The sequence below is a fragment of the Aythya marila genome (genome assembly GCF_965140915.1).
Source record: "Aythya marila genome assembly, chromosome: 4".
NCBI lineage: Eukaryota > Metazoa > Chordata > Aves > Anseriformes > Anatidae > Aythya > Aythya marila.
Genome location: NC_139045.1, coordinates 59,586,855 through 59,598,955, shown reverse-complemented (window position 1 = coordinate 59,598,955; position 12,101 = coordinate 59,586,855).

Sequence of the window (12,101 nt, the reverse complement as noted above, 5' to 3'; positions counted from 1 at the left end):
CAAAATACTGAGTACAGAAAATTGACTGTTGCCTATCCCTGCCCTGAAGAGAAAAAAAAAAAAAAAGGCAAAAAGGCACAGCATGCCATGTAGTTGGCTAAAAGCACATGAAAGCAAACAAACAATAAACAGCAGCTGAAGGGTAGTTCTTTGTAGACTCCTTGGTTTGTGGAATCAAGTTCCCTTAACCATCTTCACTGACATTGGGAACTGATGACGCCCCTTACTTTAAAGGCTCATTCTGAGAATTGTAGTAAGAAACAGGAGCTGCTCTAAAGTTTGCAATAAAGGAATAATATTAAAAAAAAAAAAAAAAAAAAAAAAAAAAAAAGGAAAGAAGGAAAGGAAAAACGCGTTAATACATTGAGTCTTAAAGAATTCAATAAGGCTATTCTCTAAATGGCACTTTAAAACACCAATGCTTTCTGGTTAGGCTGTCATCACTAGAGTCATTCAAGACTCTCACGAGTACAGTTTAGTTTATGTCTTCTGAAAACGAGCGTTATACATATACAGAGACAAAAGAGAAGTACTGGGAATATTATGCAATGAAAGGAAAGAACTTCATACAGTGACACTTTTGGAGCAGCACCAGGACCTGAAACAAAAATTTTCTGAGTCCCGATTTAGCGTGGCATTTTGTACCCACAACCAGTTATTTTGCTTTATTTGAACAATTAAGACAATCAGCTAGGGCACCAGGACTAAGACTGGTGCAAGATTGAGTCTGACACTCAAATCTACTAATAACTGCAGTGCTTTGGCTTATGGAATACAATATTCCAGGTGCTTACAGCACCTCCATCCCCCTTTTCTGCTGCAATGACTTCACAAGCCAAATGCAAAATTAAATTAAAGAAAAAAAAATCACATATTTTTCCTGCTTTGCATTAATCCAGTTCTCATCAAAACCAAAGTGCTGTTACACATTTTCCATGTGTTTTTTAATGTTGCAATGGATGCTCTTGCCCCTCACCAGCCAATTCTCAGCTCATTACTGTGAAGTCTGGCTTCTTCCCCCCTCCTGTAAGCCATAGTTTCTGCCTTAGCAAGGAATTCCTTTGTCTAGGTTATGTTATCTCTCTCATTAGGAGATCCTGGCCATATGACAGGAGGTATCACAAGAGGCCCATCACCTAGATCAAAAATACAAAGGCATCAAGTCTCAATGAAACTTTCCTCAAGGGAAAGCTATTCTTTCAGAGGTATCTAGCAAAATGAGCTAATGCAAACAGAAATAGATGGTCACAGAAAATGTCACAAGACATAGCCGCTTGGGAAGACCCCTCTCATCTGTTGATTATAAATCAATTAACGCAGCTGGTGTTGATGGCACTGTAGTATGCTTTACCATTAATGTCCTCTATTTACATGAACATGACATTCAGGTCAAGGATGTAAAAGTTCCCTGTTGTTCTATTTACTTAAAACAAACAAACAAAACCCTACTACTGCTCCTGCTGGCCTGCTTTGCTCCAGGAAGAAGAATACCCATCTTGAGCTGACCAGCTGACAGCTCTGCTAAGTGCCTGATAAGCTGCCTTTCCTGGGTCACCACAGAGTGGGAATTTCTGAGCTGTGTAATGGGATTAGCTTTCCCACACCATTCCCGGAGAGCCCATTGTTGAAAAGGAATAGTTTTATTCATGGCAACAAGTCAAACACAAACTCTTGGCAATCAAATTAAGGAAAAAAAAAAAAAAAAAAAAAAAAACAAACAAATGGAGAATGGAGTTTTGGCAGAATTTGGGATTGCCCTCTTGGAAGTTTCTTTGTAAGCTGATGGAGAAGTTGAATGATCTGGAACGGACCACTACATTTACAAAGGAGCTAAAGAATAACTCTTCATAGAATTGCCTTTTGTTTCCATAAAAGATATTTCATTACTGCAAAGCCCTTTCCTTCAAAAAGGTCCTAAAAAAAAAACCACAATCCCAACCCAGCAGCATATCTTTGGGATGGGTTAAAATACTATTAGACTTTTAGGGGAAGAACCTTGAATTAGTTATTTTATAATTTTGTAAATACAAGCGCCAGAGAATTGTTGTGATTTAAGGATATAATAATTTTCAATGCACAAATTCCCTTTATTGGAGTATAAATGGTGCCTTGAGGGCACATAAAAGCACTGAACTGGGTCTGGCAGAATCAGTTTTATTGTATTCTACTGTGCAGAAACAATTACTTCAGTAAAAATTGTCATATGCCATTTTTCAGGCTGATCAAGTTCAGTCTTAATATTGTAAACTATTTTGTAGTTGAGAGGTAGATCCAAAGGTTTCCTCTAGCCATGAACTTTTTTGTTCTCACGCAAACTTTTATAATCAGACTTCCAGTCTGAGCACTTTTCACAATCCTATTCTATTCTCAAGTTCCATTCTCCAAATTTGTATGCTCCAAATTGGTCTGCTTCAGCACAGAAAAAAAAACACTGGAACTCGTACTTCCTATTTTGTTCTCCTAAATCTTTAGTGGATCTACTGTGTTTCCAATGTGCTATTATCAATAGGTTGCCATACAGGATTTGATCATAGAATCATAGAATCAATCATGAATCATAGAATGGCTTAGGTCGGAAGGGACCTCAGGGATCACCTAGTTCCAACCTCCTGCTATAGGCAGGGATGCCACCCACTAGATCAGGTTGCTCAGGGCTTCATCTAACCTGGTCTATTTCTCATAATAAATCTGTGGCCATCTACATAGTAAAAAAGCACAGGCATGTGCTTTTTGTACCTTAGGCTTTTTCAGCCTGGTGAACCTTTCACACTTTGTTGAGTGATTATGGTATCTTCATACATCACATTTTTTCTTTCTGCATCTACCAAGCACCTAGGAAAATAGGCAGGACATTGTGCAGAGACTCAGAAACTTCACAAACTAAGCCCAGCTGAGAAGTGGTCTGAATTGTGCTGAGGTAGAGCTGTATTAATGCAAATAGACTGCTTTGGGGACAAGCCCCAAGCTCGCTGAAAAGAGCTAGGTTATGTTGTATAGATACATCAGCTCAGCTGGAACTAATTTGGGAATCCCTCATCACCACATAATGTGATTTTAAGTCTGAAATATCCCAGGACTATCCCATGGGATAGTCCTTTCGTGCAAGGACACCAGTGTATTTACTACTATTCAGCCCCTATTGATTGCTTCACTTTCTACATGAATAATAATACTACATGTATTCATTATTTGTGGAAGTCATCTTTATAACACTGTACCAGTGTGCAAGACTGAATTCTATACTACAACTTGTGCGATCATTTTAGAAATGCATTCAGGGTGTATATGATAAATAAAATGGATAGGCTTACAGAATAGAATAACACTGCAGGACTGAGTCCTCACTCCTCTCAAGAATATATTTTCCCAGTATTTTCAGTGGGACACTACACTTAACAGATTGTGCTTGTAATGAAAATGTTGTCATTTTCAGTTTTGTGGACTAAATAAGTAAATAAGTAAATAAACAGAATAAGCAGAAAAGGAAAGAAGACAAGAGTAGAAAAGACCTTGGGGTCTTTTGTGTGTAGTGAAATCTCTATATATGTGAGATTTGTGAAGGTTTTAAAGCACATGGTGGTCCACTACATAGACTGAACTGCTTCACATTACTGATTAGGAAAGCTGTCATAATTTAAACAAATCATAATTTTACAGAACATCTAGGCAAGTTAAAATCTAAAGAATTTGGGGATTTTAGGAACAATGAGATGGTATTAGGATTCTGAGAAGTGACACGACATTTTTCATTATCTAGTCCAAAAAATAACTGTGAGATGACATAAACTTGTCCTTCTCTTTCTGCAACCTTGAAGGAGACTGAAAAGAACTATTTGGTATGAAATAAATCTTGCAAGTAGCAAATTCACAACTAAAAAAAAAAAAACCAACAAAAAAAAAGTGAGGATGAGCCGCAAGACTCTTTGTCACAGGCTACTGTGAATGCTAAAAGTCCCCTGGGGTTTAACAGGAGACTAGAAGTCACATAAGAGAAATCCTTTGAAGATTACTGAATATGCAGCAATCATCCCCGGCTCAGGATGTCTCTGAATGGCAAACGGCTGAAGGCTGGGAGGATACTTGTGGGAAATATTAACTAGAGTTGCCCTGGTTCACATAGTCGTCCCTAGGCACCCTCTCTGGCTGCCTGAGATAGGACACTCAACCACAGGACATTGTGATACATTAATCTTTGATCTGATCCAGCATTCAATTCGACAAAACTCTTTCTGTTAGCCAGAATTTGTAATACTGTTAAAATGATTTTTGGTAAGATGGAAAGTTCACACTATTTTTAAAATGCACAACCCTCTTCTGAACTGAATTACTTTTTGTAACTCAAAACTGATCGTAAATGTCATGATAGCCTCTTGTTTGTACCTTACCTCATGGTTAATACCTGGACCTGTCAGGCTGTCAGTATGTTTCCTCTTTTGCATCCCATACTGCTCAACTATCAGTGTTTATCCTGCAAGGGACTACCAACTTTCCACACTCCTTCACTGTCAGCTTTTTTGATAACACTGCAGCTCTTTTCAACCTGCTCTTGAGAGACCTGCTTGTTTCCCTATGCCTTTTAGCTGCCTGTTGCCAGAACTTGCTCCCATGCTCTACAGCACTTCCACAGCCTAGGGATTTGCCAGCCACCCACACGTGGGACTGCCTGTGTTGCAGTGCAGTCTACAGTGGGCAGCAGAACTACATACTCATTCTCCAGCCTTGCCCTCCCCATCTTTTCCATTTTCCTCTTCAAAAATACACATGCTGGTATTCTACTATTTCTAATAAGTAATAAAGAAGTGCAGTATGATGCAGACTATAGCAAAAGCTTCTCTAATCCCCACCTTTCTGGTTCGTTATGTAGTTTTTTTCCTTCAGTTCTTTCCCATCTTCAAGTTTCTCTTCTCAGGTCTCCTCTCATAACAGAAGTTAGAACTGTGGAGAACCAATGTGATGTCTGAATTATGGGAACTATGATCCATGAAGAGAAGTCTAAATGTCTAAATATCATGAGTTTGAAGCCTTAGCTGTGCTCTGCTGGCAGTTTCCCTCTGGTACACCCTCTTGCATTCCTTCTCATTACTTTTACTTGGAATGACAGGGCACTGACCCCCCTCTCCTTCCCTAAAAGGGCTTTAATGCTTCCCCCTCCAAAATCCAGCAGAGCAAGTGACAACAGGGCAGCCTTGCTCCCCCATTTGCTATTCCTGTGTGGGCAGGGACAGAGGGTCTGTGGATTGCTGCTGCTCCCCACTTCCACCACTTTCTGGAAAAAAAAGAAAAAAAAAAAAAAAGAGAGAGAGAGAAAGAAAAAACTACTACTACCACCACTATCTTTGGTTCTATCTATATCACTGCATCCTTTAGTCATGACTGTTACCACAGCTCCCATCCTCATCACCATCACTACAGTCAACACTTCTAGGCTGTCACTAGTTCTCAGCCACCAACTTGAATTGAGTCCTGTGGACCATAAGTCTGTCTTTCAAACCTTCTCTGTATCATAAAAAAAAGGAAGTGTTCCTACTTGTTATCTCAAGTGCCAGCTGTGCCTGGTATGTGGGAGACATTAAATGCTTTTGTGAAGCAGCATATCCAAGCTGTGTGTGCCTCAGAGCACAGCCTGATGCTCTCAGTGCAGCTCTCCCCTGTTTCTGACAGAGTAAAGGGAACCTCCTGGACTCAGAGAGAGAAAAAAAAGCTGAAACATCTGCTATTGTTATAAAAGACAAAGCTGTATCCAGCTATACAGCTTCTGCAGACATACTTGTCTCTAGCCAGAGCAACAACTCTGCCCCAGCATGTCTTCTTTAAACCAAGAAGTCCTAACTGCATGCATTTACTGCTGCTGTTGGTACACACATACATGCACACACACACACACACACACACATACACACACACACACAAGGAAAAGTAGAGATACTCTCATGATGCCTTGTGAATTTGTGGAGGATATTTTCCATGTTTATTATTATTTGCCTATTATGAAGGGCTAAATAAGTTGCTCTTAACCAATACTTTATATACCACTACCAATCTGTGCCCAACAGTGGAATAAAACCAGTAAAAGGTTTGCTAACAAAGAACACAATTTCTCTGACAATTCAACTATGAAATACTTTTCTTGCCACCTAACAAACTCTGCTATTTTGCAGCCTTTTATATTTTGACTTGTCCCTTGATTCTTTCTCCAAACTGAGAGAGGCTGCGGACCAATGCAGAGCAGCAGCTTCCTCAAAGAAGGGGCAGAAGTGGCAAAGACAGGGGATGATTGCCACCAAGTGGGAAAATAAAAAACTGCATGGCATGCCTCTGAATCTTCTCTTTCCCTACGCAAACCCGACAGGGAAAACATGTCAAAGAGCTCTCATAGGATCACCCTAACAATCAGCTGCAACTTTTCAACTTTTTCTTAATTGTTTCCATAGCAGAATTTAAATCACATTTATCCTGCCTCGGAAATTTAGTGCTTAGTTTTGATTTTCAAATAGTTATAATAGTTAATCATTTGGTGAGCATAGCTAAAGCTTGTGCATGTCTTTGTTGCTTTTAAAGAGCAACACCCCAAGCAAATTTTTTGTATGTCTAAAACCAAATTCCAGTTCCACAGAAATCAGCAGGAATTGAATTCTCTGCAGGGAAAGGAGAAGGAACCATGCCACTTTATTTATTTATTTATTTATTTTCATTTGCTTCATGTGGCACCCATGATATTATATAAAACTACCCGCAACATAGAATAGTGGGGAACATTTATGAATGAACCCCAAATTGAAATTGTGACCGATTAGTAATCTTTGAACATGCTCTCCATTTGCTAGAGGTTGGTTTTGTTTTATGCAGAGAACATACTGTTGCTAGTTCTGTCACTAGTTTCTGTGACACTGGGTGCCTTCAACTTTCAGGCTTACTGTGCTTACTGATATATTCTCTCAGTTCATTTCAGTTTACAGGTCTCTGACCCAATTCACTGCAAATCACAATTAGTAAAATTTGGCTCAGTTCAGAAAAGCATTAGAATGTCCTAAAGCAGTTAAGAATAACAACTCAGTATATCACCATGTATTCATCAGGTATGAGAGGTGGGACAGCTTGGGTTTGAGCCTATTCTTCAAATCAGGCAAAAGAACACTTTGAACCTCAGTTTTCCTTATCCTAGTGTTTGTTATTGTTGTTGTTGTTGTTTTCCACAGCACAGTGAGTCCTCTAACTCCTGGGGGCTCCTGCCTCCAAAACTGATAGGTTTGAATACTCTAACTGCTGCAAATTCCACAAAGGAAATCAGAGATACAAATCCAACTCCTTTTCTTCCCCAAGTGTTTGGCTCCTACCTTTCTCTACAACCACAACTTTCTCCTTAACATTTTCTGTGACTTGGTGTTGTTCACTGCTTGCTCAACTTTGGTACCTTCTGTGATTTTAATTCTTAGCTGTTTAACTGTTCGCACATTGTGGTAAGAACTCCTGAAACTTAAATTAGGGACGGAGATTCTGGTGAACAGCACAGAGGCAGGAAAGCAAGCATCATAAAAATAAGATTTAGTCCAGTAACTTAAGGAAATACAGGTTCCTAAGTCTTACTTTTTGACTGTGCTCTTGGAAATTGATTTCTCCACATAAATAAGCAAAGTACTTTTATGTAAGTAGCTGTGGTTGCAAGAGACAGTGATAGTTGTGATCTGAAAGATGGCAATGGTATGAATTGTCCTTCCAGAGCAATTGGCATCGCCTGAATAAATAATCAATGGCCACAAAGTCACAATATGAGTGTTTTGAAGAATAATATATATATATATATATATACACATATATATATCTCCTGATATATCTCTTTTGAATTCTAATTTCATTTCTCAAGAAGTATAGCTCATTGATTGATGGGTATAACTGGTCTGTTTCAGCTCCTAATAGTAGTAACTCTGTTAGACAGGAACACTGGTTCCATGGGTGGGTGATGGCCATGGCCATGTGTGCAGGATGAATACAAGCGTAATCACACTATTTCAGAGCTGCTTTAAACACCTAAATAATTAATGAAAAGTGGAGCAATTACAAGTTAGTATGTCTGTACGTATTCAGGCAAAGCTTTTCCTGTTTCACTCAAGTACTGATGAAAAACCTGAATTCCCTAATTATTTCAGATCAGTATCTTTGAGAGCAATCAAAAAGCCTGGTATGGAATCTTAACACAATTAAACTGTAGTTTCCCATGCAAACATTTGACTTTGCTCAGCTTTCTACCTTAGTTCAAGAATAACATCCACAGCACTCTACTTGCAGGCTAATGCTAGAGACGTGTGTAGTCCATGACGCACTTTAAGAGTCTTTCAGTTCCTAAATTTGCCTGTTACACCTGTATGTATTTTTTTTACCTTATAACATCAAAAAGCACAATTGTTCCTGTGTATCAGGCTGTTTCTTGGGAGCTTGCCTCCAAATTTTACACAGGACTTTGATCTCCTAATCCAAAATCCTCCCAGCAATTTAGCACTTAATAATAGGCAATCAAGTCATTTCTGGTGTATTACAGAAGAATGCAAGCAATCCAGTAGCATCTATGGACTGTTTGTTATCTGGTATTGTTCAACTGAAATGGCACTGTTTCACACCAATTTTCACTGAGGATACAAGGGAATATTCACAGGTCCATCAACTTTTGACAGGCACTGAACTAATCAACCAATACAGAACTTGTTGATGGAAAGTGCCTGGAGCATCTAAACCTTTGTAGAGGAACCCAAAAACTACAGTTAGGTATCTACAGTCTGTTCTGTAGCTCACATTTATTGCGAAACCCTGTAAAATAACTCCCTTTTTTATAGAGTACTCTTTATAAAGCAAATAGAGTGGTTAAGTCAGGACAAAAGCTCTGGGGACTGATATTTGAACACCATCTACAGAAAACACTTCTAGCAACTTCACTCTGAAATGTGTGCTTTTCAAGAGGCCAGTGAGATTTTCTACCTTTTAAGTATTACAGGAGAAATAAAAATAATTAGCTAATATGTTTAGTTGAGGAAACATGTTTTGTTCTTATATTACTAGGTTGTAAAATTTGTTAGCCCCAACTGAGGTTAAAATTGCACATGACTTAGAAAGAAAAATTATTTTAAAAGTATTTTCAAATGAAAATACATCACCTGATACATTATTAGATGAATATTAAAGAACACAGAAAGATGAAGCAATCTTTAAATTTGTAAAGGTTATCCCTTTCTTGTATCTGGCAAAAATTAGCAAACAAAACATTATAGAACACCTACTGTATAACAAAAAAAATATCCATGAATAGAGAAGGAAATGTTAATGATGTGAATTGTCAGTAATGAGGACACAAATTCAAACACCAACTCCCTACTTTTCACATTTAAAGTTTGTACCTGTGAAGAAACTTTATGGCATTGGTTGAATTCCAAACCCAAACTGTACAAACTGAGTTAGTTTAGCAAAGGTATAAGTACATGTATGATCAGACAAAAAGATCTATTACGTGACTGATCTATGTTATGTTCTTTTAATTACTTTAGTTACAAACTTCAGTTTTAATTTCATAAGCCTCAGAATCCATTTCACTTTGGTGAATTCTCCTCCCCCTCAGTAATTAACTATCTAACTGTGACTAATGAAAAAAAAAGTCAAAGTGCATATTGGTTTTATCAGCATTGATACAAAATTAATTAATTAATCATCAGTTATATTTAAATTGGTTATGTATTGTTATTATTATGAAAAAGCAACTAATCCAGATCAAGCTTTCATTTTCAGAATTTTACATGCTTTCGTCAATGCAGTAACATACATATGTGACTCCATTTCTTTCAGTGATAAAAACTCCTCACTAATTATTCAGATTTTTGTCTTTTATTTATTTTGAATATTTGAAAAAGTTTATGACAGTTAAATTAAATAAAATTAAGAAATATGTGACAGTGAAGTTCGTAACAACTGGTGTTAATGCTATGTAAGTATACAACAGTAATAGTAGCTCCCAACACCATATTTAAGACTATTAAGTGATATCATTTTGATGGAGAAAAATGCAAAAATTTGTAACATTTTGTTGATTACAGTATCTTATTTTATTTTTTTTTACAATATATTTCATTATTTTTCCTTTTAAATTGTCCATCCACCAAACATGTTTAAGATTTCACAGACTAGTTTCTATTACAGCTATTAATAATGAGACAGTATGAAAAGTATTTTCTTTTAAACAAAGATATTTTATTACAAGTATTTTGATGCATATTCCCCATGTCAATATCTAGCAATACCCAAGGCCAGGTACAATAATGAAGAAGCTACTGAAGGAGATGGGGATCTGCAAGTTCTTAGGCTAAGTGTAACAGAAAACATTTAAGATTGTACTGTAGGAATCAGAAGGGGAATGTGTATTCAACCTTAGGACTTCTCTTTTCCTAACTCTTAAAATATGCAAGTCAGAAAAAGATATCCATGAGGGTGTGGTTTCATCTTACTGAATTCTAGGAATTTAGGATCATTTTAGCCTATACTCCTCCCATGGCAGAGAGAGTGAGGCTCCTTCAGAAGGGGGCTGGGCCCACCAAAGATGGGCAGGTCTCCAGCACTCAAGAACCTGAGCCTTGCAAATGTGCAGCGCAGGGCCAAGCTGTATCTCCCTTTGCACATATGCAGTGATACTTTGCACTGGGAGCCCTGGCACAGGAAGCGTGTATTGGTGCTGCACCACCACCAGGCCAGCATCCCTCTGTAGAACTTGGGTAAGAGCATGCAAAGAGGACAGAGCCAGTCTCTTCTCAGTGGTACCCAGTGATGAGTCAATAGGCAAAGGGCACAAACTTGAACACAGGAGGTTTGCTTTGAACATCAGGAATAACTTCTTTACTGTGAGGGTGACTGAATGCTGGCACAGGTTGTGGAGTCTTCCTCCTTGGAGATCTTCAAAAGTAGCCTGTGCGTGGCCTTGCATAACCTGCTCTAGGTGCCCCTGCTTGAACACGAGGGTTGGATCACATAAACTCCAGAGGTCCCTGCCAACCTTAGCCATGCTGTGATTCTGTTACCTCATACCTGAAAGAGCTTTACATGAAGGCAGTTTCCTGAGAGTCAGATGTAATGATTTGTCCCAGGTCCAGAGAGGAACTGTCCGCCATATGACCCCCCTAGACATCCACAGTTCAGTGGCTCTCTCTCAGTCCTTGATGTGACATATTGTTTCCCTGAAAGCGAGCAGTGAAGTCTGTATATTCAATGTTCAAAGTATGTCAGGATTCCCTATCATACCATACACATCACTGTATGGTAACACTCCTTTATTTTGCTTTTTTCAGGAAATTGCTTTAACACTGAGTTAAAACCTGCTCTTGCAGAGAAACCTAGTCTGACTTGCCCTGCTACAACCCAGTAGTTTCTGTGCCTCCAGGAACTCAGTGGGAGTTGCTGACTCCACAGAGCTGATCAGTGGTATTTTGCTTCACACAACGCAGCAGTTCATACCTCCTACTGAGTTTGGAATTATGCTACTACTTTTTTTCATGCTTGAATGTAGCTGTAGTTTGCTCTGTACTCACAGAGCAACTATAGCAGATATATGACTAACGTGATACTAAAACACTAAACTAAAATTAAACTTCATGCAGAAAAGCAGTTATTTTTTTGCCATTATGGAGATGAGCATACTGGTTTGCATTTTTTTAGCGTTTTTTAAAGACTTCCATGGTATGCTTTAAAAACACTGGATTGTTCTGAGATCCTCGCCAGTTTATAACATGAATAGGACATCAATACTTCTATTACCTTTGGTACTGTGAAACAAAACAAAACAAAACATAACAAAACACACACAAAAAAAAGTGGAAGTACTGTATTTTCTGTTGGTTTAAGTTAAAAGATTTAGATATGAAGTAAAAAGCTTCTCTTCCCTTCTGTTTCTCCAGCATTATATTTAACATTTTTTCTTCTGTGTTTTCAACATGTCTCTTGCACTCATATAAAAGCATTAAGTTATGCAGCCCTATTTTAACTTTGTAAGTGCCCTCACTTACAACTTCCAGACACAAACAATTTATGTTGGATAAAACTAATTATGACATGCTATCATTGGACAAAATCTAAGG